At 34.9% G+C, this 27,852-nt stretch overlaps 1 pseudogene across 1 annotated transcript; it reads left to right on the forward strand.

Annotated features, from left to right (window-relative positions):
* Positions 1-148: 148 nt before the first annotated feature.
* LOC311589789 (large ribosomal subunit protein eL32-like) lies at positions 149-27,852 on the forward strand (annotated as a pseudogene). Its single transcript has 3 exons — positions 149-314; positions 4,550-4,649; positions 27,449-27,852. The product of its transcript is annotated as a large ribosomal subunit protein eL32-like (transcript).

The raw sequence follows: 27,852 nt of genomic DNA on the forward strand, positions 1-27,852 counted from the left end.
AGGAGATAAAACCTCAGAACGATTTCTAAATACAACCACCTCTCTTGAAACTGAATGTTGTAAATTTATCTAATTAAAGGGCAAGCATGAAGACAGCATGCTTATATACATGAAGAAATAAATAAATATTCCTTTTAGAGGTATAAGAATGGTGCATGAGAAGTTGAAAAGAAGCTGTGTTGTGGGATTTTTCTGGAAGTATCTCTTTGGGTTCCTGTCTCCAACTTTAGAATTTGAAACCAGAGATCAAATGTCCAGTTTTATATCTCATTGGGTTTTAGAGAACTTTCCTCTCCCGTCGAAAAGGAAAACAAGTAGGTGTTGTTCCAGTATAGCTGTTGAATATCCTATAGAACAGACACTGACTCTCACCCACACCATCATCAAATACCAGGTGCCTGAGAGTTAGTAGTCAGCGTCCCCTTGACAAACTACTAAATATCTGTAATTATAATTTTTTGATGTTCACAGAGATAATTCACCATGAATAAATAGGCTTCATCCTCAAGATAAAGGGATGGTTTACATACAAAAAAATCAGTCAATAAAGCCCACCACAAAAAAAAAATGAAAGAAAAAAACCCTTATGATCGACTCATTAGATGTTGAAGAAGCCTTCAGCAGAATCCATCACCTCTTCATGGTAAATGTTTTGGAGGAGTATGGATAAAAGAATCATGCCTACACAATTTATTACAAGCCTACAGCCACCATCAAATTAAATTTAAAGAAACTCAAAGCAATTCCACTAAAATCAGAAAAAATGGCAAGGCTGTCTACTCTCCCTTCATATATTAAATATAGTAATTGAAGATTTAGTCATAGAAATAAGACATATGAAGGAGATAAAAAAAGATACAAATTGGAACAGAAGTCAAATATTGTTATGAGCAGATATTATGACAGCATAATTAAGTAAGCCTCAGAACTTTACCAGGAAACTCCTAGAGTTGTTAAATACCTTTAGCAAAGTGGCCAGATACAAGATTAACTGAAATAAAATCAGTTGCCCTCCTATACACAAATGACAAAAAGGACGATAAAGAAACCAGGGAAACAACATCTTTCACAATAGCAAAAAATAATATAAAATATCTTGGGATAACTCTAACCAATCAAGTGAAAGATTTGTACTACAAACAAATCATGTCTCCAAAGGAAAAAAAAATGAAGATATCAGAAGATAGAAAGATCTCCCTTGCTCATGGATTAGTAGGATCAACATAGTAAAAATGGTCATCCTACCAAAAGTAATCTACATATTCAATGCAACCCTCATCAAATTCCAACAAAGTTCTTTATAGACCTTAAGAGATAGTACTCAACTTAATACGGAAAATCAAAACACTCAGGATAGCTACAACAATCTACCAAAAAAAAAATCTGGAGGTATCAATGTCCCCAATTTTAAGCTATGCCACAGAGCTGTAGTAAAAAAATCTTGCATGTTATCATCATAAAAACAGACATGGTGATCAATTGTATCATATCAAAAACCCAAATGTAAATCAATATACCTATGGACATCTGATTTTTGATATAGAAGCCAGAAATACAAAATATAAAATTTAATAAAAAAGCACCATCAAGAAATGGTGCTGAACTAACTGGATGTCAGTATGTAGAGGAATGTAAATAGATCCGTATCTATCACACTGCAGAAAATTCAAGTCCAAGTGGATTAAAGACTTCACCATAAAATCGGATACAGTGAACCTGACAGCCTGGAGCATGGGGAAAATGTTGAAAGCGTTGGCACAGGAGACATCTGCCTGAACAGAACACTGAGAGCTCAGGCGCTAAGAACAACGACAATCAATAAAGGGGACGTCACAAAACTGAAAGGCTCTGTAAGACAGAGGACATAGTTAATAGGACAAAACAGAAGTCTACAGAATGATGAAAGGTTTTCACCAATTCCACATCTGGTAGAGGGCTAATATTCAGAATATATACAGAATTCAAGAAATTAGACATCAATAAACCAAATAATTCAATTTAAAATGGGGTGCAGATTGAAACAGTGAATTCTCAATAGGGAAAACTAAATGACTGAAAAACACTTAAAGAAATCTTCAAAATCCTTACCCATTAGGGAAATGCAAATTAAAACTACCTTGAGATTCCATCTTACATCTGTCAGAAATCTAAGATCAAAAACAGAATTGACAACTCATGTTGGTGAGGATGTGGAACAAGGGGAATATATTTCCATTGATGATGGGAGTACAAACTTGTATAGTTACTGTGGAAATCAATATAGAGGTTCCTCAAAAAAACTGGGAGCCAATCTACTTAAGGCCTTGTTATACCACTCTTGAGCCTATACCCAAAGAATGCTTCATTCTACCACAAGGACACTTGCTCAACTGACTTCATAGGTATTTTATTCATAATAGCCAGAAGCTGGAAACTAGAGATCCCTCAACTGAATAATGGATAAAGAAAACATGATACATTTATACAATGGAGTATGACATCATGAAAGTTGCAGACATATAGATGGCCTAGAAAAAAAAGATCTTGAGTGAGATAAGCAGACTCATATAGACAAACATAATATGTATTCAGTTATGTCAATGAAATTATTTCTAATGACAATATGACAGATACATAGGTCAGTATGTAGCCCAGTTATCCTCAAAGAGGCATCATCCATCACCTAAAGGGAGCAGATACAAGAGACCTATAGCCAAACACTATGCAAAAACAAGGGAACCATGCAGAAGAGCGGGAGTAAGGATTCTAAGTGCCAGAGGGGTTGAGGACACCACAAGAACACATCCCACCAAATCAACTAAGTAGGGCTCATAGAGGCTCACAGAGACTTAAGCTATAATCACAGTCCCAGTATGGGTATAGATCTTCTGGCATTCTAGTGAGAGGCCTAACAGTGGGAATGGGGGTTATCGCTGAGTTTTTTACCTGCACTTAGACCTCTTTTACTCCTAGTGGATCGCCTCATCCAGACTTACTATTACAGTTTGTGCCTAGTCTTATAATTTGTTATGCCGTGTTTGGTTGATACACCTGGTATGTCTGACTCTTTTGAAAGAAAATGGAGGAAGAATCTATCTTGAAGAAAGGGGTGATGGAGGGGTGAACTGGTAGGAAAGGAGGCAGGGGAAACAGTGGTTGGGATGAAATGCCTGTAAAAATTAAGTTTAAATTAAAAAAATTTCATAATGTTTGTAATTTTTTTCTTAATCAATAACTCAATAAATCCTAATAAATTTACATAAATTATGAGCACAGGGTATTCAGACAATATCTATTGTATGTTTATATGTATGTCATACATGGGTGAATAAGGTCATGATTATGTACAATAATGAACACATTTCCACATATGAATCTATCTTTGTATTCAAGCCTAAAGGGACCCGACTTCCATTTCCAGAGGAATGCAGCTTGAAGAATAAAGAGATGTATTAGCAGGTGTTCTTTTCTATTACGTTCTCAATAGATGAGATGCTGACATAGATCGCATGCTCAGTGAGATTTCACAGAATAGTCTGGAACAGTAATTAGGAAGTCATTGATTCAGAAAATTTATCTGCCACTGACATAGCAGGATATATTTTACATTATGATGTATTATGATATAACAATATGGGATTTTTTTATTAAAGTACATAACAGTAATTAGAGATTTGTTGGTAGTTACAAAGGAAACACAAGTTGTTGGGTTTTGGTGAACCACTAGTACTAATATATTGACTATAACATATATTTCACCCTAATTTAATGTTATGTGTTCTACTTTATAGGCTGGAAGAACAACAGCTCTATTTGGGCTGAAAATAGCCTTCACCTAATTAAATTAGATATTTAAATTAGTTTGTGTAGAAAATCTCCAAACTTGAAAATCGTGTGAGAATTCCTATTAGAAACCAACTGGAAATTCCAGTGCCGAATGAGGAAAGCAACCATTCATACATGATAGAATCTGTGAAAGAGGAGCACAAATCTTCTAGAAGCCAGAATTTCATTACAGAGCAAGAAGCCTGTGCTGCTTCAATTTGCTGTGCTTAGAGGGTTAGACTATAGGCTCCGGTTCTAAGTGTGACTCCTGGTTAGTTTTTGAAGACATGTGAATTACCTTTGGTTTTGTGATCAGTTGTCCCAAAAAGTAAAAGAAGTCTTTTACTCTTAGAAGAATTTGAACAAACTGATGAGATAGCTAAATGACAAGAAATATACTAAGTTCAGCAATTAATTTTCTTAAAGTCTAAATCCCAATAACTCTATCACTAGAAGGTAGTAGCTCTTAAATTGGGAGGTAGCTGAGCTGTATAGGAAGACCTAAGTGTCACAAAACCGGTTAGGTATGAAAGCTAAAACATTGAGGAAAGTACTATTATATTGGTGTATGTATTGAATTAAATGAACATGCCCTCATAGGACTATATATTAGAATACTTGGTACCCAGTTGGTGGACCTGTTCAGGAAGGGTTACCAGGTTCTGTCTTGGTGGAAGAGGAGGTGGGCTTTGAGGTTTCACAAAGCGCACATGAATGTTTAGCTTTCTCTGCCTCGTGCTTGTAGACAGAGATGTAAGTGCTCAGCTCCTCTTGGAGCACTATATTGGCCTGCCAGCTGCCATGCTCCTGTCTGTGGTGGTGGTGACCTCTAACCCTCTGAGACTGTAAGCCTAATAAACTTTTTAGTATATAAGTTGCTCTGGTCACAGTGTCCTCTCGTAGCTATAGAAAAAGTGAATTTAAATACTGGACTTTCAATTTTTAAAAGTTTTTAAATTAAAAATAATTAAATAATTATATTATTTATCTATTCATGGTTGTAGCTTCTCTGTCATTGGTAGAAGACAAAGTCCCACAGAAAATTTTCAGGTCCTCAGACTCTTACAATCTTTCTATTCCCCTCTTTGCACTTTTCCTGAGCCACAGGTGAGGCATTGTATTTGAGATGTATGCACTGTTTCTAAGCACCCCATAATCCTTTGCTTTTATTTTGACTAGTTGTGTTTTGTGATGGTCTCAATCTGCTTCAAAGAAAAGTGTTCTTCATAAAGGAGGAGACACACTTATCAGTAGAAATAAGGCTAAACATTTGTAATCCTAGCATTACATTCTTAAACATCTATACACCAAACTCCAGTGCACCTGATTTCAAAAAAACTGAAGTATTGTAATTAAAGAAACATATTAACACCAACCCAATAAAAAAAGGTGATATCAGTACACCGCTTTTTGCAATAGACATATCATCTCTACAAAACAAACAGACATCAGAATATGACATCATACAAAAATAGACCCAAAATACATCTACACAAAAAACAGAGATCAAGCAACTCAATTTCTGACAACTAACATGTCAAAAAAGAAATAAAAAATAAAAATAAATTTCTAGAACTAAGTTAAAATACAACACAAAAATATCTACTTTGTTCACAATCACTAATATAAGTATTTTTAAAATTATCATGCAAACATAGGTAATTTTAGTGCACTTTTAGATAGATGACCTCACCTTAACATAGGAAGACCTAATTGTCATAAAGCAGGTTAGATATGAAAAACCTATATATTAAAACATTGTAAACATTGTAAAATAAACTGGGAATTTTCAAACATATCTGGTATATATAAAAATAGGTAGATAATAGATTATATATAGGTAGGTAGATAGATTGATAGATAATAGATCTAATAAATAGACAGATAGATAGATATTAGACAAATAATTGATGATTGATTAATGATAGATAGAGGGAAAGATAGATGATAGATAGATAGATAGATAGATAGATAGATAGATAGATAGATATGATAGATCTTATATAGAGACATGAAGATAGGTATTAGATAGACAAATAATTGATGATGATGACATGTAGATAGATAATAGAAAATAGACAGACACATAGATAGGTGATAGGTAGATGATTGATAGACTGACAGAGAAAGGTATAAACAAAGGCTCCCAGAATACACAATCTTATGACCTAAAACTTGAAATATCTAACAGAGATAGAAGGTAAGCAAAGTAATTAAACTTCTACTAAAAAAAAGCAGAAAATAAAAAGTTTGAAAAATCCCCAAGCAAATTGTTGGCATCCTCTATGCCATTTCTGTTTTAAACAACAACAAAAGACATCTTTATCCTACCATGTAAGTGTTCCAGTGTAGCTAATTAATCACAGAACCAAGAGAATTAAGATGTTTATATTCTAGCGAAAACGTTCTTTGAATTTATTGTCCTACCATTACTTTCCTTATTGGCATAGCAAAAACATCTCTGGATTTTTATAAGTAGGGTAGGCTCAGTTTCCACATCTCTGGTTTGATAAATCAAATAGCAAGGTTAATTGAGATAAAACTCTATGTTCTTTTTATAATAAAACTTTATAAAATAATATAGGAATCATGAGGGATTAGAAACATTCTATCACAATATATGAAAATTCTGGTAATTAATAATGGGTTCCTAATTTTTAAACAATAAACATTTAAAAATCCCAGACCAAACATTTGTGTGATATTTTGATATGTTTACTTGCTGTGTAAGACTGAATATTCTGTTCCATCTTTCCCTATAATTTGTCTTTACAAAGAATTAATAATTATAGTAAAATCAACAAAATAGCTTAAACCACATAAGAAATACTCTGGACAATCAGAATTGCTTTATCTTTCTAGAAGCATTATAATTTACTACCAAAATCTACAATGTTGCCTATCTTTCAATTTCTTGCAGCAATACACATGTTCCACAAAGGAAAGTATTCCAAATTAGAATTCAAGACAGCTGAAAAACTACACAGAACTCTGAAAAACTATCATTATTTAAGCAGTTTAGAGAAGACTGTGCAAAAAAAAAAAAATGAAGCATCCCAAAAGCACATAAAAAAGAATTAAGTTGCTGCAGAGCATCTCATCCGAATTCTGAGGCAGAAAGGCCACTAAACAAGTCAGATTAATACAGAGAAATGGGCTGTTTCCCCAGCATCATTTTGTAATCAGGTAATGTATCATATTATCCAATCATCTTTGACAGGAGAACTGCTTTATCCTACCTTGACTAAGAGGAACAGCATAAATTGTATAACCTGAAATTATAGCTTCTAAAATTGAATTATATTATTTTACATCAGCCATGTCAGGGCTTTTACAAATTGTTAATCTCCTGGTAAACATTTTCACATCTAAAGCACAATTATTATTTATAAGCAAAGTGAATGTGTTAGGAAAATGTAACAGATAGTTATTATGCATAAATTCCTTGCTATCCCTCAGGACAAGAAAATGAGACATTGCATCACTTAAGGCCATCCTAAAAGGAATATTGATAAGGAAATAGAATTACTGAACATTTGGTAAATTGCTGTTTCAATGAGTTATATCCTTCTTCAATTCAGAAGGTAGTGCCCTTTAGGAAAGTATAGAAACTAGGAAATGCAAATCAATGTGTCCTTCACACAAATCTCAAATGCACTGAGCTTTGATGCTGACAGATCACATGTAGATATGAGAGAATATCGTTTTCTTCATGTAGAGAATATTATATAGTGGCCATGTGAATATTGGCATTGCCAAAGGCAGCTGTACCTCAGAATTCTTCATAACTAAATATATCTGGAAGCAAATATATCTTCCCAAGACAGTTTCTATGACCTAAGAATGTACAGGGGCTATGTGGTCGTGTTTCATAAGTGAATGCACATGCTACTGCACATAGAATCCAAGCACACAAAAAATGTGCTTAGAGTATCTCATTCTTCCTGTAAATGGGACCTTATAATGCTATCCTATATTTTCAGCACAGAGGAAGCTGAGGCAGGCAAATCTCAGCATCTGAGACTCTCTGAATTAAAAAGTAGCATTCCATCTCAAACAAAGCAAAACAAAGACATAAATGTAAAAGGAAGCAATTGTTACATAACTCATGTACTGAAAGTTCACTGCCCTTCTTTGCCCAGTATGTACACATGCTTTTAACTATCTACTTATTTATAAATTGATTAATTCTATAGCTTATGAATTTTCAAGTTAATTTCTCATTATTTGCTTTATCTCATATCTAAGAAACCCAGGCTTGCACTTTTCATTTAAGATACTAAAATCTTAGCTGTTCCATGCATTCCTTTAGTTTTATTACACCTTTGTAGGTGAACAAGACATTCTGCAATAGAAAATGTGTGATACATATATTTAGAATAAATACAATAGAGTAGAATGTTTTCCACTGCATATACAATTTAATTATATTAATGTAGTCAGTCAACTACAGCAACAGAAGATAGTGTCCTTGTTTTGTCAAGCACAAACTCAATGTTAATTGCATAAAATGAGAATTATTAATTTTTAAGACTTTGCAAGAGTGCCTCTTTTCTCAGTTTCTCACTTTCTGTCCCAAGCATGAAATGCTTTATTTGAACAGCTATTTCAGCGTAATGACCTTCCTCTTCATCGCATCATATCTTGTGATCCAAACAATAGTCCACTCTCCCCACTCACTCACGGTAGATCGGCTGCCAAACCAGTTCTTTCACAGCCCTGATATTCCATTTGCATTTCTATCATCTGCTTCCTTCCTTACGGCTTCTGTGAAGCCTGTGTAATTTGTGTGATGAGTGGCTATTCTGTTAACTCTAGCCTCCTGTCATAATGCAGTTATGGGACACAGAGCAAGAACAGAAAAATCATGGCTTTTGAAATCATGGTCAGTAGGTTTCTGCCTGGTCTTATAATCAAAGGAATTTGACATAGTGTTTAGGAAGGTAGTGAGCCAATGTGTGACTGATAAGGAAAATTATCTTTGCCAAAGTTGAGGGCTTTGTGCCACGTGACAGTCCCCTGTCTTGGCTGCAGTACAGGAAATGTGCATTATTTATCCAAGTCAAATTATTAGGTCAACTATATAGCTGTCACTTTCAGGTTTGCTAATATAGAACATCATTTGAAAATTCAAATATTTCATTATTGTGAAATGTCACTACATGATAATAAAATACCTTCCTTTGGGGTCCTAACACTACTTTTTCTTTTTCTCTTTCTTCATTTTTCCCCAATTGGAAGAAACTCATGCTATATCCACTGTTGCAATTGCCTCAAATATTTTTAAAAGATTAATTTTTGTCATAAAATAGAACAGGGCTTCAAGTAATATTTCATTTCTGGTTATAAATATAAAAAATATGAAATATAGAATCCAATTTGTAAAGTTCTCAAGATAAACATTGTGATGTCAACATATTATTTCTTCAAGGATATTCTATAACCCTGGGGATAGTAAATCTATTTTATTTTCTATTTGTTTAGAAAGGGCCAGAAGGCTCTTTATGTACTACTAGGTTTATTAATAAAAGTGAGAAAGCAATAACCTCACCTGGATGGTGATCAGTGGAGCTAGAGATAATGGAAGACCCTATTATATACCAGCATATTTTACAGATGCCATGACTATTTGCGGTATTTTTAATAATAACTGTATCTGATAAGTTTCTGGGTTTTGCTCTTTGAATTTGTTCCTTTGTACATAAATTTGAGTTATGTAAAAATATCTAATTTTTATTATCATGAATATTATCAGACACAAACCAATCTCTTATTAATGAATAAAACTCTCATACATCATTGCTATACATAATAATGCTAATCTAATGCTATCAACTTGCTGACTGTGCTAATGCACAGAGTCATCAGCATACATCCTCATCCACATTTGAACAGCCATTTTAATGCACCCTCCAATGTGTATTTTAATGGAAGGCCTATGAGAAAGATGAACTAGCTATTTCCAACACTTATATTGTCACTGTGCTACAAAGGGGGGGGGGGACTTGAAGGGAATAGGATTTTGAAAATCATTTAAATTATAAACTCACATTTATGTTTATATGCTGAGGAATGACTATCATGAAAATCTTTGTTTAAACAACCCGTCACTAAGATTCATTAAATTTCCCAGACATAAATAAAATCTATTGTGCTTTAGAAACAACATTCTGTCAGTCATTCCTACTCAATGGGAAAATAATAAGTGTTTTCACTTTGAAATGAAAAGAAATGTAATATTTGAAGATAAACGTAAGATTCTACACCCTGTCTGCTTTTAGTTTAAAGATGCTCAAATATGATTCAAACCAATGTGATTGGATAATTTAATGTAAACTGTACTTAAAATACAATCAAAATAAACTAAATGCAAAAAAAAAATTCTCCAAAATATCTAAATTCTTCAAGTCATTGTTAGTTTAGTAATTTTCTGCCCAGGAGCAAAGAAAATATAATGGCTAAAATTGACCAGCTACTAGAAAATAAAAGTAAAATTGATGAAGGAAAAGTATATTTTGAGATATTTATGTATATAAACTTCAAACACAATTCAACAGAAGAAAAAAGGCCTAGAGATATGGCAAATTCAGGGAAACTAGAAGGGCAGAATAAGAGCAGAGGTCCATAGTACATGGTTACTTAGTGAATGGGTGCATTATGTGAGACAAAACATTATAGAGAGAGAATGCGTGACTGGCCAGACAGTAAACTGTTTCTGTCATCTCTTAGTTTTGGAAGCTGCTTGCCTGCACTTCTTACTTATGTAATAATTTTATTCCCTCTCAAATCTCTGAGGGGGTTGAAGACTAGATATTTACAATATCACAGTTAGGCTTAAGTTGTTTAGGATTTAGGAGAATGTTTGAGGTCTAGGAATTTGTGTTTTAAGTTGGTAAATACAAGACAGGACAGAGAATGATTTAGGTACAAAATTTTAGATTCACCTAGATAGGATAGATAGTATTTTCTTCAAGGCTGCCAAAATATAAATGAGCTAAACCTTTTAAATGTGACTTTCATGTATGGCTTTCCTGCTTGTTTCATAACTGTTCTTACTGTATGTAATTTATTGTAAATAAATAAAGTCCATAAGTAAAATAAATAAATAAACAAATAAATGAACTGATTTAGGGAAATGTATAAAGTCCATTATGACAGCGGTATTTTACAGTGCTTTAGAATAAACATTTTAGTGTTAGAAAATGGAATGGAAAAGGTTGGGATACCATACATGTAGTTATGGTCAAGGTGTAAGGCCTTGAGTTGGGACCTGCAGAAACTGAATAAAAGCAGATGTCAAATGCAGAGCACACTGGTAATTCCAACACAACAGCAGTGAAAAGAAAGAGAGACAGGAGAATCCTCCAACTTCACAGGACAGTTAACCTGGAAGTTATGCTGCAAGAAACCCTCTCTCAAACCAGGTGAAAGGGGAAGACTGACAGTTGAAATTGCACTCTAACCTGAGCCCTGTCACACTTGTTCTCGTATACACACTGTATAGACACATACACACCCATGTGCACACACACATGCACACAGTATACATACACAGACACACACAAGCAAAACAAACAGGTAAATAAAAGTTATTACATTTGTTATTTGAAATTATATATTACAATAAACATAGTATTTTTAGCAATAATTCAAAGGAAAAGACCTTTTCATACATGGATGTGTTCACAGAGAATTATGTACTGAGTGGATCATTAAAAGGAAAATGAAACTTCAACAGAAGGTGCCAAAGTGCACAATTATTCTTTAACAGATGCGAGTTAGAAGATGAAGTGATTTTTTTAAGTCATAGGCAATGTTAGAAAAACGTTTTTGAAATTAAAAAGATCGTATACAAGTAACAGAAAGTAGAGTTCTAAGTTTCAAAATATAATAGTGACATTGTCAATGAAGAGGAGTAGACCAATTGGTAAATTATCACTCCGTTTTGAGATATCTGACTGGATTTTTTTTTTCTTGAGTGACTTTTTCTTGATGAATAAATAAAATTCATCTTATTCATTTAAAACTTTAATCTTGCCAAGACATGGTGTTTTTCCACAAAACACCGATGTATGTTTCTTATTTCTAAAAATAGTTATTCAAAGCTCTCAATGTTTCTCTGCCTTTTTTTGTGAGTCATGGGTGCTGTTTGTTAATTTAATAAGCATATCAATTCAACCCTATATATCCTTACTCATTTTTCAAAACAGATTTCAGTGTCCTATTAAATGTTCAGGAAACCACTTAAGTCTGGCTAATAACCACAAGTTCATTTTTTAGCTTTGAATGTTAGATGGTGGACAAATGCAATACTGTGCTAAGCGTAAAGCCGTTGCCACGATGTTGTCACGCACCACACAACTATGACTGTGGGAGCCTGAAGGACTTTCTGAATCATCCAGTGCAAGACTAATATCTTCCCTGGAGCACTCAAGTCACGTCCCTATAATTATCCAAGTGAGAAGCTTAAACTAACCAATGTACTTTCTACATTTTTAATTATGTAACTTTTACTGGTTTAGATAACTACAGTGTGATTTTAAAAGCCTATGTTTTGGAGAATAAATTAAAAAGCACATTGTTTTATAAGATACCAGAAAATAAGAACGCCTATTTATCAACTCTGCCATTCGGCATTGTCAAAATGCAAAAAAAAATTAAACATAGTTCTGAATGAAAATTTGGTGAACTAATCTACATATCTCATCATAATTGCATCTTACATCTTTCAATAATGCCAGTGACCATATTCAATGTAAAACTAACCATAATTCTTTTAGTTAAAATAGTAAGGTAAAATATACTCAGTAAAAATACTCAGTGATTAGCAGCTGAAATAGAACTATTACATTGACATAGAGGCAGCCTGCACTACCCAGTGACTTCCACCACAGCCTGAGCTAGAGAAGGAAGCCTTGCCTCAAATGAACAAACAAACAAAATATATTCATGCTACCTAAAAGCTGATATTTCTTTTCAGGAAAATGGAAAAAACATTTTATATTTAAAGATACATTTTTTTATTTGACTGCTCTAATGCAAATCACAAAAACCTATGGTTAAATTACATAATAAATAAATGACTATTACTTTGATTCTATTGATTGTAGTTTAATGTATAAATTCATAGTATAGTTTGCTAGTGGACCAATTAGTATATAGGTGTAATTTTTATATTATAAAGAGCCCAGGCACGCTTTCTTTCTTGTTCAGTAGGTCTTAAGGCCAATTAGAGAACTGTGGGTTAATGCCAAGTTATGAGTGCCACTGCTGTAACCTTACAGTTATTATGTTATTGCTGGTTATTGTTGTAGTGCATAGGTATTACAACTGTTAGTTGTTTCCTTCCTTTGGGAATGTGCATGGCACTTTTTCATATTATGAAAGCTAGTCTGCAGGGAGGGGACATTTCAGGTCAGTTCCACCTCGAAGGTTTCTAGGCCCTGATTCTGAAGTTCATTATGTCTTCAGAAATAAGGAATTACCTTCTGTGTCTGAAAAGCCACCACAGGCAATAGTAATCAGCTATGTATTTTGGGAGTCTCATGGACAATAGTGATAAATCAAAAGTGAATTTCTTATGTTTGCTGTTTGATGAGTAATAATATTTAATGTTAAACTATTATTTTAGTGAAATCGGCAGTTACTCCTTAACCACCTTTATGCCAAAATAACCTACACAGAGAGACCAGGATCTATTTAGTTAGCACAGCATATAGCATATAGCTGCCGTAATTACTCCATCCTAATTTCCATGCTAGTATAGTTTCTTCCCATTCAGATTTCCCACATTATACTAGCTTTGAAATCATCTCCTTTATCTTAGTGTTTTCTGGTCTTCTCCTAACTCCATCCTCCCTTCCTTCTCTTTCTCCTCCCATCACTCAATGAACACGTTCCATCCTAGTCTCTAATACTGCTCAGCACTGGCTAATTTGTTTTTATTGACAACACAGGGAACAGATTTGGACATGTTTATACAAACTTGAAACTGGAGATACTTAGAATAAACATGACAATGCAATATCTAAATTGATCCAGACAGTGGGTGCAGAAATTAACATTTGAATGAACAAGGGGAAACTGTACACAGTCCACAAGAATATTATGTCAACGGCTCTGTGTGTGTGTGTGTGTGTGTGTGTGTGTGTGTGTGTGTGTGTGTGTGCGAGCGCTCGTTTGCACACACAGCAGGAGATGCAGCATTGTTAGATGGTGTTTGACCCTCACAGAAAGATTGTCAGCCCAGTTGAGAGAATTTTACTTACATTGTGTATGAATAGCTTATGTGTATTATAGGCATTTTAGATAGTTACTAGCATAATTCTTTATGGGTTTTTTAGACATCCATTCTGTTGTTTTACTCTCTTTCTTCTTATATATCTTCCTCTACCTCACTAACTAGTATCTTGCTCAATTTTTCTTGTCTCCCCATGCTATCCCTTTCTCTATTGCTCCACCACTTCCGCTTTACACTGGGCTCTTTTATTGATTTCATGGTTTATGCAGTTACTCTAGGATATATACTCACATCTGAAGAGTTGGAGCTATGAGCCTCTAGTAAGCAAGAACATTCAATGTTTATCATTCTGAGTCTCGGATACCTCACTCAATATGATCTTTTCTAGTTCTTTCCACTTCCCTGTAAATTTTTTTTATTTCATTTTTCTTTAGAGCTGAATAGTATTCCATAGTATATATGAAGCATATTTTCATTTTGCATCCATCAATTGATGGACATTTAGGTTACTGCCATTTCCACCATTTTGTGAGTAGGGCAGCAATGATCATGGCTGAGTATCTGTGGAGTACACTGTTTATGCCTTTGGACATATGCCAAGAGTGGAACATATGGCAGGCGTATTTTAACTTTGTGAGAATTCTCCACACTGCATTTCCAGAGTGGCTGGACCAGGTTGTAATCCCCACCAACAGTGAATGACACTTCCCTTTTCCTCCGATCCCTTAAAACACTCCTTGTTATTGCTTGTTCACTGATCTTTGACATTCTTCCTGACATAAGACGAAGTCTCAAAACTGTTTTGATTTGTACTTCCCTAATTATTAAGAATGAGGAGGATTTTTTTGAGACACTTCTTAGGCATTTCCCATGGACACTCATTCAACTACTCAGGATTTCTGAAGCCATGTATCTTGGGAGTGAATCAACAGCCACTATTTTATTAAACCAGCACGATCCATAACTACATTCTACATATTTGTTTTCTCACTCACAGGTAAGTGCAATCCTACCTCAACCAAGGACACTTCTTTTGCAAACGTTGGAGACTCCTGCAGAATTTGGAAACCAATCAATATGTACAGTGATGGAACCCAGCCCTAAGGTGTGCTTGCATAGTACCTTCCTGTATCTAAATCTCAGGGGATCACTGTGAATGGGAAGCAGAAAAATTATAATAGGGGTCTTTGCAGTGAGGTTGTGCCTTCTAAGAATATCAGAAACTATGACCGTAAAGTGTCACCAACACGACTGCCTAAACATGCACTGAATAAAGACAAAAACAATAGGCATGCTAATGTAGGAGGAAAATTCTAAGGAGACCTCAACCCTATATAAAGTACTATAGGCAATTAAGGAAAACTGAGAATGGGAGAAGTCACATTTCCACCATGAGAGAGTACAGAAATTACTTAGCCAGTTCCAAATATTCAGCCTTGAAAACCTACCTGTAAGTGATGTCACGCAGACTGAGCAAGTTTTATTTAAGTACTTAGGAGTGTGTGTGTGTGTGTGTGTGTGTGTGTGTGTGTGTGTGTGTGTGTGTAACAAAAAGTAATTATAAAAAGAGCCATGATTTTGGAAAAGAATAAGGAGTGCTATATAGGTCAGTATAGAAGAAGGAAGGAGAATGTAGAAAATTATGTCCTTGCATGACAATCTCAAAAATAAATAAATAAATATATTAGGAGCTCACCAATTTTACCAAAATTACTCTTTGGGCCATTTCTTCTGTACTTTCATTCTTACCCTAAACGTATCTGTTCAACTATATACCTTTAACTAAACCATTTCATATGTTTAAAAGGCAAAAGGAACTCACACAAATTATATTTGATTTGAGAAGAGACTGTTAGTGTAGCAATATAGCAAAAATGATTCACTTAACATCTTTTTCATCTTGCAGTCTGCATAGTATTCACATTTCATAGAACACTGGTAAGTGTTGAGCTGCTCTGAAATGTTAAACAGTTAATGCAATTAAACTTAGATAAATAGATCATTGGTCATGTGCTGGCTATGATTCCTTTAAGGAGACAACAAGAAGAAAGTACTTAAGGAATCTTTTACAATAAATTTATGGAAAAGTTGGCAGAGCAGATAATTTACCAAATCAATGTAAATATTAATTTTCCTTATCAAGTATACACCTTAATGCTATTTGGAATAAAATAAACTTTCACTCTTTCTGAAGACCAGAAAAATCTTTGCATTACATATTTGTATATCAAAGATGGCAAAGATATGTGTTTTGGGGAAAAATCTATTTCCCAAATGCATCATGACTCTAGTGGGGAGGATGATTTTAATTAAGATTACTGAACTTCAGAAATGAATGGTGGTAAGGAAACATAAGTAGAATTCTTTCTGGTTTGCTGTACCTTGCTAGAAATTTTAGATTCCTCAAGTATCTTTAGTACAGATAAACATGTGGAGATAAAGGTAATATAGTGGCAAAACGAATGTGCTCATTAATACATTAAACCAACCAATTTTCTAGGAACAGCATTGAAATTCTGACAAGGGTTGTGGGTTGTTTTGCCTCAGTCTTTCGGTGATTAAGAACCACATATCATTTCCAGTTTCTTTTTGAACCATACAATATTATCAGATTGATTTCAAAGATAGACATAAAATTACTTTAAACCTGTCACTTTGCACTGTAGTATTATTTGGTTTATGTATACGACTATAAAGGTTTAAAGATGAACGTAAGAGAAATATATCACTAGTAAATTTCCCCAAAACTCACTTTTTTGGTAGATATGTATTACAAACCTGTAGGACAGAGAGGGGATTCCATGAGTTTTGCAATTTTTAATTAGTTATTTTGAGATTTTTCTATATTTTGACCATTAATCACCTCTTCTTCAAATCATCCCTGACTCACTCCCACTTCCCTACTCTTGCAGTCTATGTTACAGTCTTCTCCTTCCCTTTCATGTCCACTGCCTCTTTGTTTCCTCCTCCTCCTCTTCTTCTCTTTTTCCTCTTCTTCCTCTCTTCCTCCATCATGCATAACCTGCACTATTTACATCTTCTTGAATGTCTGGCCTTTTTCTGGAGTCTTGTCAGCCCAGTGAGATTCTCTTTATTTTCTTTTAACAATGTTTTTAATGTATACATGTATAGTAGTATTACATATGAATAAAATAAACTATATACAGCAGGAAGAACCATGAGACAATTAGAAATTATATAAATGTTACATTTATATTTATATTATACATTCATAATGATTTGGCTATGTTTATTTGGTAAGCTTGAAGTAAACACCTTTCCTATCTTGTTGGGTCTAAATTTCTGAATGAAGATCAATATCTATCATATCTCATCTTTATTAACTTAGAACATCTATCTTGATATAAAAACATCTTAACCCTTAACCTACTAAACTTAGTTGACAGACTAAAATATCTGGTCTTCAACCCTATCAGAGATTTGAAAAGGAATAAAACTTAATACCTAAGTGACCTGGAAGTGCAGCTTAGCAGCTTCCAAAATGAGAGCATGACCGAGACAGTTTACTGCCTGTATAGTCACCCAACACTCTCTATAACGTTGGAGCATCATCTTTGGCCCACTTAATGAAAGCTATACACAAGAGACAAATAGACAAAAGGTCAATGGGAAAAAAATTAAGAAATCCTAGCTGACTAAAACAGCATAAATTCAGATTAAAGCTGAAATGACACAGATTTACTGATTTAAAACTTAAAAGATAGAGAAAAGTGTATCTCCTAAGGAAATGTTAGTCCAAGTACTAAAAGTGAGAAACTCATGTGCATAAAGAAGGGCATATCATGCCTGTGTAAGAAATCATCCCAAAGAGCACAGTGTGAACTACACATCCCTGTACTAGGTACCAAACATACAAGGTCAGTGTTGAGCTGCTTTTCACCACACTTTGCTCATATTTTATTGCTTTATGCAGCAAATGAGAAATGCTACTCTGTATTTAACTTATTGTGCCTTAGGATTTGGAAGAGTTATTTTCCACTATTTAGGCCACAGATAACCCTCTTAGCTTCAAAGAGTATAAATTACAACTAGGTTGGCAACTACAGAACCTTCAAAAAGCCACATTCATATCTCTGACATTTATGCTGACGATAGTTTCTTCTTTTCCACTGGGCAGAAGAGACTACATTCTGGAGACTAAAATCTGGAGTATTGTTGTACTGAAATGTACATACAAAAAAGTGACATTGGATACCAAAATCTAAGTGTTCTGCTCTATAAAATCGTATTTATATTGGAGTTCTTTTCATGTAACAACAAAAAAAAGCACACCTTGTTTTAGCAATCACAAGAAAATCTGATTCAAGACAGGAAGTCTTCCATTCCTTCAACAATGAAACTGGTACTTCCTCTTGGGTTAAAGGCTAAGTGAAATGAATGGGTTATGATTGCTATGTAATACAGTGATGACTTCTTTTAAGCTTTCCTACTATATATGTAAAATGTTACAAGTCTTACTTGATTTAGCATATATCTGAAAAAGAAATACAATCCTGGGTACACACAGGTCACTTAGGGTGTTATTTTTGTCATGAACATCCTGATTTAGGTCATTATTTTTCTATGTCATACCCATAACCAGTGATTCTGAACTGACAAAACAAGATTTTAATTTGTGCTGCTTTTATTTACATCTATTCTCACTGAAATTCTCACTGAAAATTCTCAGTGAAAAAATCTGTCAAATGTAGAGACTATCTCCCTCTTCATCTTATGAAAGTATGGTCAAGGCAAGGAAATGTATTGTGTGATAGCACAGTGTAGCTGGCGAAGTCAGAAAAGGAGGATGTGGTGCACATAAAAGATGCAAATATGCTAGCAGGTTGACCGTAAAAGTATGTCCAACATAGAAATGAAACTTTTCTAATGTTATCCATCAATTCCCGAAGTATCCTAACTATTCAAACCATGCCCAAGGTTTAGAATGCTACAAATTATAACCATGGTACTAGATATCAATGTACTACATAGAAGAATCACATCAACCTAACACTAAATTAAAATTTAGCATCTGTGAATGAGGGGGACCAAGGTGGGAGGGAGGGAGAAATGGGAGGATATAAAGGATGGGATAACATTTGAGATGTAATATGAATAAATTAATAAAAAATTTCAATGCAAATAATGTTAAGGTAACATTAAAGAATACTGAAAGATGGACTCACTAAAAAAAAATCAAAAACAAAAACAAAAACAAAACTTAGCATCTGCCAACTTTTAATTTGCCAAAGAAGATGTTAGAAAAAAGTATTGCTCTTGAAGTCCTAAGCCATTCTTTTCAAGGGCTGGGGAAACAGACGTTTTTGTAGACATCAACATCAGCTGAAAGAATTCAGTTAAGAACTCACAGGGAGGAGTATTTGCAACATATTCTTGAAGGTATTTATTGTTAAGCTATTGTCCAAAACATATTTGAATGTAAGTTTTATGAGACATAGGTTATATTTAAGATACAAGATTACAAGACAAATATATTTAAGATTTTCTTTACCTATTAAACAATATCTGCCTATATCATTCTGTTAGATCTTTGTTCCTTCTTTTTCAGTGAGGATTGCAGTGTATTGCACAAGAAAAAAAGGTGAAAGAAGACAAATTCTGTAAATACTCTTTGACCAGTTTGTTTAACATATCAACATAAAATAACTTTCTAATTCTTAAATCCCTTTGACATTTTTATAACTTATTTAAGAATTCTGTATAGCATAGTATCTTAACCATATTCACATTCTCTCTCTCAACTTCCCTCAGATCCACTTCCTTACAAACAACCTAGCTTCGTATCTTCTTTTTCTTTAACCCTTCTAGGTCAATTTGTGCTGCCACAAATGTTCCTGGATGTAAAGACTTCAACTGGAGGCTGCCTACAGTGCATTCATTCTTAGAGAAAACTTACTCCTGCTGTGCTCTTCCCTGGGGAGGGCCACTGCTACTGCTCCCAGCTTTACTCGGTTACCCATAGTCCTTTGTGCTAGGTTTGAAGGAATGTGAGAAGAGAAGTTTGAAATAAGACAGCTTGAAAAAGGAAAGGGAATGGATATGTGCCTTAATTAAAATACAGTCTCAAAAATATACAAAAGTAATAAACAAAAAAAAGAAAACTTCATCTCCTTCTCCTGAAAGCTATCAATTGCAAAAAGCACCTTAGTTAGCAGAGAGATTCATGCCCATTTCCACACTGCTCTTTGTTTGCTTTGTTTTTGTTTTTAATGTCAGATATTTGCCTCAAATTCAGGTCACCAACATGCTGGAAGGGATCGCAGTCCTTGTCTCTCATAAAACCAACAATTTAACAAATACAGACAAAAGCAAGTCTACAAGAGCACTTGGGTACTATTAAGAAGCTGTAGTGAAGCCAGGTGTGTGGGTCACACCTTTAATCCCAGCACTCAGGAGGCAGAGGCCATCCTGGTCTATAAAGCAAATCCAGGACAGCCAGGACTACACAGTGAAACCATGTCTCCAAAAACCAGAAAAGAGAAGAAGAAGAAGAGGAGGAGGAGGAGGAGGAGGAAGAGGAGTAGGAGAAGGAGGAGGAAGAAAAAGAAATGCAAAAAGAAGAAATGGTTCCAGTGCTCAGCATCTAAACATGTATTGTAGAAACCTGTGCCATCCTATTGCCAGGTGGAAGCAAATGAACAAGAAAAGGGTTGAACTGAGATAAAATCCCTCACCTTCACTACAGTCTGGACAAGAAGGGGGTGTTCACAAACTGATCTACAGGGAACCACATACAAGCACAAACCCCAGCTAATGGTGCTGCCTAGGGCCCTTCCACTTTGTACTTTGAAAATTGTATGTGCTAGAGATGTTAGAGCAATCTCACAGCCCAGACCCTACCAGATGAACATCTATAGTGGTTATATGTGTTAACTTGACTGGAGTTTGGACTAACCTCAAAGCTACACCTCTGGCCATTTCTGTGAAGGCAGTATCAGATAAGAATAATTGAGGAGGTAAGATCTGTCCTGACTGAGGCCACATCATCCCACCAGTAGAGGTTCTGACCTAAATGACAAGAAGAATGTAAACTGAGAACCAGTGTTCTCCCCTTTCTGACTGTAAACACAATGTGAATAGCAACCTCTCCTGTCTACCATGAGCTAAAGCTCTATGTGTTGCCATGCATTCCCCATTACGGTAAATTGTGCCCTTCCACCTAAGACAAAAAAAAAACTGTTTCTCTTTAGCATCCTAGTTACTTTTTCACAAAAGTGAGAAAAGTAACTAGTATAGCACCCACACCTCGCACCCATTCGGACCATATAAGAGAGAGAACTAAAAGTATTATAAGAAACCACTCTTTGGGATTTATAAATCAGCCAGTATCTCATATCAACAAAACAAGAAATGGAAACCACATGGACATATCAACAGAGGCAATGTGCCTGCTCATTCATTATTTTTAAAAGTACCCAAACAAACTGGCAAAAGGTAATTACCCCAATACTAAAAGTTCAAAGGTGAAAGGCCCACTGTTAATATCATACCTAAGGGTATTAATTTGGCCAGGTGTGGTGGCGTAAACCTTTAATCCCAGCTCTCTGGAGGCAGAGGAAGATGGATTGCTGTGAGTTCGAGGCCAGCCTGGTCTACAAAACAAGTCCAGGACAGCCACAACTAACAGAGAAACCAAAACACCAAAAAAAAAAAAAAAAAAAAAAAAAAAATATATATATATATATATATATATATATATATATAAATTTGAAATCTTTTCCTCTTTGGTGTAAACAAAGATACTGACTTAAACATTTCAAAATTTACTGACTTTAACATTTCAAAATTTAACTGGAAATTCTGGACAGGGTCATTGTAGGAGAAGGAGGGGTTTATATCCATATATCTTTGTTCAGGTGACATAATTCAATGTGCAGAAAACTCACAGGATGACTTCCAAACTATTAGAACTAAAATTTAAATAAAATACTAAGGAACCAATTCCTTTTCCTCTGCCATCATTTATTACCCGCTCTTGCCTTTTCCCTTTGTTATCTGACACAAAGAGTTTTCCCAACAGTCACTCACTCCAAAAACTTACTCGGAGTTCACTTACTATCCCAGGCTTTTATCTAAACTCCCAAGATAAGCAAGGTCATAGAGCCGAAGCTCTTTAAAGTGTGGGAAGTAAGGGAAAGAAGAGATCAAACAAAGTGTGATGGGGGAAGTTGGAACCCCACTCAAAGGAATTTTGGAATTTCTTTGAAAGTGTATAAAACTTGAGTTTAAATAATGTACTGGGAGGCTTATCCCCAGAAAAGACTGATTCTCTCTTTTTCAACAGCCATTAATTGCCTAGAACTTTTCATCTAAGGGTAAGGCCTTGTAAGATTTCCCCATCTATTTTGGCATATCATTTGGTGTTGTTATTCTTATGGCATTGTTAGACAATAATATTGTTAATATTTTATGGATGTGGTTTCCCTGTCACATATAGAATTGCTCATGTGCAAACATATATTCATTTGATCATTTAGTTCTAATGGACTCAGCGGGTTCTCCCTCCACCTTTCTCTCTCTCTCTCTCTCTCTCTCTCTCTCTCTCTCTCTCTCTCTCTCTCTCTCTCTCTGTCTCTCTCTCTCTCTGTGTGTGTGTGTGTGTGTGTGTGTGTGTGTGTGTGTGTGTGTGTACACCTGCACATGTCTGGTGTATGAGTGTGTGATGGTAAGTGTGTGAGTGTGTGTAGTAACTACAGGAATAGGTCATGAACTTGAAAAAATGGAAGGCACATGAAAAGTCAGATTGGAAAAAAAGAGAACGATGAAAATGATATAAATATAGTACTCATGAAAGTCTCAAAATTTTATGTTCAATTTCAAAATTGAAGAAAAGAAGAAAGTATATACAAGGCATACTGAGTCACAATCCAAGGCCAGAACTCAAAGTAGAAACCTTGGGGCAAGAACTGCAGCAGAGGCTGTGGAGGAATGTTGTTTTCCTATTTGCCTTTCATGAAAGCAGTGAAATTGGATTTAATCTACCCTTACATAAAACAGTAAAAAGGCAACCAAATAGCCATCAAGGAAATTCAAATCAAATTTCTAATGATATTTTACAAGTTAAAATAGTTATTATGAAAAGACAGAAATTCAAACATGTCACAATGAATATGAACAAAAAATGGAACTCTTACTTATCAGTCATCTATGGATGCTATTACCACCATTATAAAGAAGGATAGAAAAATAATTTTAAAAGCTAGAACTAGGTCTATCCTGAGATATAACCATCCCAGCTCTGAGTGCATGTCTAAATGAAATGAGATTACCACAGCAAGAGTATAACTGTACCTGTATGCTTGTTGATCTATACCTCATATAGGTAAGAAATGGAATCACCCTAGACATTCAATTGCTGAATGCATAAGTCAAATTTACTGTGTGTAAAAATATTTAATGTTATATAGTTCTGAAAAGTAGTGGATCAAGATCCTCGACATAAGAACTGATACCACAAATATGATAGAGGAGAACTTAGAGAATATACATCAATTAATAAGTACAGGAATGTGCTTTCTGAATGGAGCTCTGGTAGCACATGAGTTATGACAAATAATTAACAAATGAGAACTCATGAAATTGATAAAATTTGTACAACAAAAGATATCAAGCGGGGGCATCATTTGAGTGAATTGATGGTCTACCAAATGGGAAAAATTTTATTTGTCTATACTGAAATTTGGCGTCTAGGATATACCAAGAGCTAGAGAATCTAAACTTCAGGAAAACAAACCCAATTGAAAAGTAGGCTATGACACTAAATAGTTCTCAAAAGATGATGTACAAATTGCTCAGACAATTTAAAATTGTTCAACATCCTTAACCATCAGGCCACTTGCCCATCAAAACAACTGTTAGATCCTATGTTGCCTAAGTCAAAATGGCTACAAAAAATGACAACAATTTCCAGTGTATGTGTGGGCAATAGGATGCAGGTACTGCTGGTATAACTGCAAACTGGTATAGTCACTATGAAAATAATTTCAGATATTCTTCAAGAGGCTAAAATTATATCTACATGTAATCCACCTATCCCACTAGTAGGCATATTCTTAGAGGTCCACATATTCTAGGATGAAGATACATGCTCATGCATGCCCATTGCTGTTCTATTCACAATAGCTAGAAAATAACAACTGCTTGGATATCTATAAGCTGATGGATGAGTAGTGAAAATATGGCATGTTTGTGTGATAGAATATTTATCAGCATTAATGAAGTTAATAAAATCAAAATAATTTTGCAGATAAGTGGATCGAGGTGGGAAGAATCACTGAATAAAGTAACCCAGAAACAGAAATACAAACATTAAATGTTTTCTCTGATATGTGAAAACCGAATTTGCATCTTTATACATGTGAGTTTAAATTGGAATATACATAAAAGATTGGGAATAAATAAATGACCATGGGGTGTTTAATTTTAAGGCAAGGAAATATAATACAAATGGAAGAGGAAGAATGGATTTATGAAACTTGAAGGGTTAACTGTAGTGGGTGGGGGGAAGGAAGGGCTAAGAAAGGATTGTGAAGAGGTATAAGTAACAGTAAGTAACTTTGGGAAAGTCATAGGAAACATCCATATGTAAATATATAAATTGGAGCCAAGGGCAGGGAATAACTATTCCAGACATTGTAAGGTATCAAATAAATAAACAAATAAAACAAAAAAGCCCACTGACAGCAATGGGTTATCTCTTTTGGAGTTGTTTGTCTCTGAGGTTCCATAAATCCCAAATATTACGTATTGCTATTGTTCTTTGTTGGGAAAGCTCTCATGCTGAATACACACCATAATTGAGTCACAGAGCATGGAGAAATCAAGATCATACTGACTTAGAAGCTCCAAGCCTACTGATTAGATTGATGGTGGCATTTATGCTACTGGTGGAGAAAAACAACAACAACAACAACAGTATTACTTAGATGTAAATACTGTGAGCCAGGAAAAACATACCCATTGTTATAACAGAGGCAGAACTATTACAGGAATGACCAAGCTTTCTGATTGTATTTAATGCATGTTTCAAAACACAGAAATATGCTTGGTACCGTAAACTGAGCCAAAAACTTATTGCTGTCTAGTCATAGACCTTAGTGAAAAGTTTAATGCTATTATTCTGCTAAATGGACATAGTGACAAACGACCTGCCATAGTTGTTTTCTTTATACCCATAAAGTAGTATGTCTCAGAGTCCTTGGGAAGAAAAAACAATTCCTTTTTTTACATACATAGTGTTTAGCACATAAACCTACTACTAGTTAACATGCAAAGAATTGAACACTATGAAGTGTTCAGTTCTAAACGGAGCATCCGTATCAGGCACATCCTCAGAACTCAGGGATCATTTCAGAAAAGGAAGGAAAAATACTGTACGAGCTAGAGGTATTGGACTTCTGCAGCTGAGTGGTGTTTATTTACTGGATGTGACAATGCACCATTGAACTTAGAGAAGCCATCTGCATGCACAAGACCTGCACAACATCAAGCCAGCCACAATCTCAGCATGGAATTGAGGAGGAGGAGGAGTTTATAGATTTCCCAGTTTAGCTGAAAAGCTGTTGTCCAATGGAGGGCTACTAAGAAATGAATTAGTTTTCTTCATAGATGGATCTCTGAGGGGATACACTTGCTCAACAGGTTGCCCTACTTCCAAGCATATACAAACATCACTAGGTGGAAGCGATGGTTGTCATTTCTTTAAAGGAATATAAAGTTTGGAGGGAAAAGTGGTGGGTATAATAATGGATAAGTTAGGGATGAAGAAAAGCGGGGGTAGATTTGAGCAAAATGCATTAATATAGCAAGTGCATGTATGGAATTCTGAAACAATGAAAACTTTAAATTGAAGAATAGATGGAATTGGATTCCAGCTAAGTGAAGTATATCAGGCACGAAAGACAATTGTCATTTATTCTGAGCATATTCCATCTACACATAGAACAGTGAGTGGTAAGGTCTTGGGAGAAAAGTAAGAGACTTGGTAACAGACACTAAAGTATACATAAACTGTAAGTTTTAGGGTCCCTCATCACAGTGCAATGATGATTGCTCACAGCCTGTTGGTGTTTGTCGAAAGACAAAAACTCCCAGACTAAAAAAGTCATTTTCAGAAAATACAAGATATCATTCACCATGACCAGATAGGCTTCATTCCAGGTATGCAGGGATGGTTTAATATACAGAAATCCATCAATGTAATCCACTATATAAACAAACTGAAAATAAAAAACCACATGATCATTTCCTTAGATGCAGAGAAAGCATTTGATAAAATCCAACACCCATGCATGTTTAAAGTTTTAGAGAGATGGGGGATATAAGGCACTTTCCTCAACATAATAAAGGCTACATACAGCAAGCCAATAGCCAAAATCAAATTAAATTGTGAGACACTCAAGGAAATTCCTCTAAAATCAGGAACAAGGCAAGGCTGCCCACTCTCTCCATATCTCTTCAAATTAGTACTCGAAGGTCTAGCCAAAGCAATAAGAGAACAAAAGGAGATCAAGGGTATCCAAATGGGAAAGAAGGAAGTCAAATTATCCCTATTTGCAGATGATATGATAGTCTACATAAGTGATTCTCAAAATTCCACCAGAGAACTCCTACAGCTGATAAACACCTTCAGCAAATTGGCTGGATACAAAATTAACTCAAAAAAGTCTGTAGCTTTCCTATACACAAATGACAAGCTGGCAGAGGAAGAAATTAGGAAAGCCACACCCTTCACATTAGCCACAAGCAATATAAAATATGTAGGAGTTACTCTAACCAAGCAAGTGAAGGACTTGTTTGAAAAAAAATTCAAAACTCTGAAGAAAGAGATTGAAGATGACATGAAAAGATGGAATGATCTCCCTTGCTCATGGATCGGGAGAATTAACAAAGTAAAAATGGCCATCCTACCAAAAGCAATCTACAGATTCAATGTAATCCCTATCAAAATACCTACCCAATTTTTTAAAGACATTGAAAGTTCAATTCTGAACTTCATATGGAGAAACAAAAAACCCAGAAGAGCTAAAACAATCTTGTACAAGCATCATTTTTTATGTAGTTTACAACATTTATTCAAGTCTACCCCATAAACATGCACTTCTAAAATAACAAAAACTATCAAATTAATTAAAGACTTATGTAAGATGTGAAATCACAAGACTATGAAAATACAGTATAGGAAAAATTTTTGACATATTTAAATATAGTAAATTATTTTCTGATCATTATGGCAATATCCCATAGAAGAAAAGCAAAAGTTTGGCCATATGAAATTTTATCAGACAACAAACCCACTGTTTCTGAACAGCAAAGAAATAAATTAATATACTTCAAAGGCAATCTCCAGATTAGAAATAACACATGAGGCCGTCTCCTTTACAGCATCACAGCTGACCTCCAGCCTCTGGTGAAGCCCAATTTCATCATAAAGAGGACCAAGAAGTTCATCAGGCACCAGTCAGACTGATATGTCAAATTTAAGTGAAATTGGCAGAAACCAAGAGCTATCAACCACAGGATGAGAAGATTCAAGGGCCAGATCCTGATGTCCAGTGTTGGTTATGAGAGCAACAAGAAGACTAAACACAAGCTTCCTAGTGGCTTCCAGGAGTTTCTGGTCTACAATGCCTAGGAGCTGGAAGTGCTTCTGATGTGCAACAAATCTTACTGTGCTGAGATCGCTCACAGTATTTTCTCCAAGAACCAAAAAGACATCATAGAAAGAGCAGCACAGCTGGCCAGTACAGTATCCAAATGCCAGGTTACTCAGAGAAGAAAATGAGTAG

This window comes from Acomys minous (genome assembly GCF_964271855.1).
Source record: "Acomys minous genome assembly, chromosome: 19".
Classification (NCBI taxonomy): domain Eukaryota; kingdom Metazoa; phylum Chordata; class Mammalia; order Rodentia; family Muridae; genus Acomys; species Acomys minous.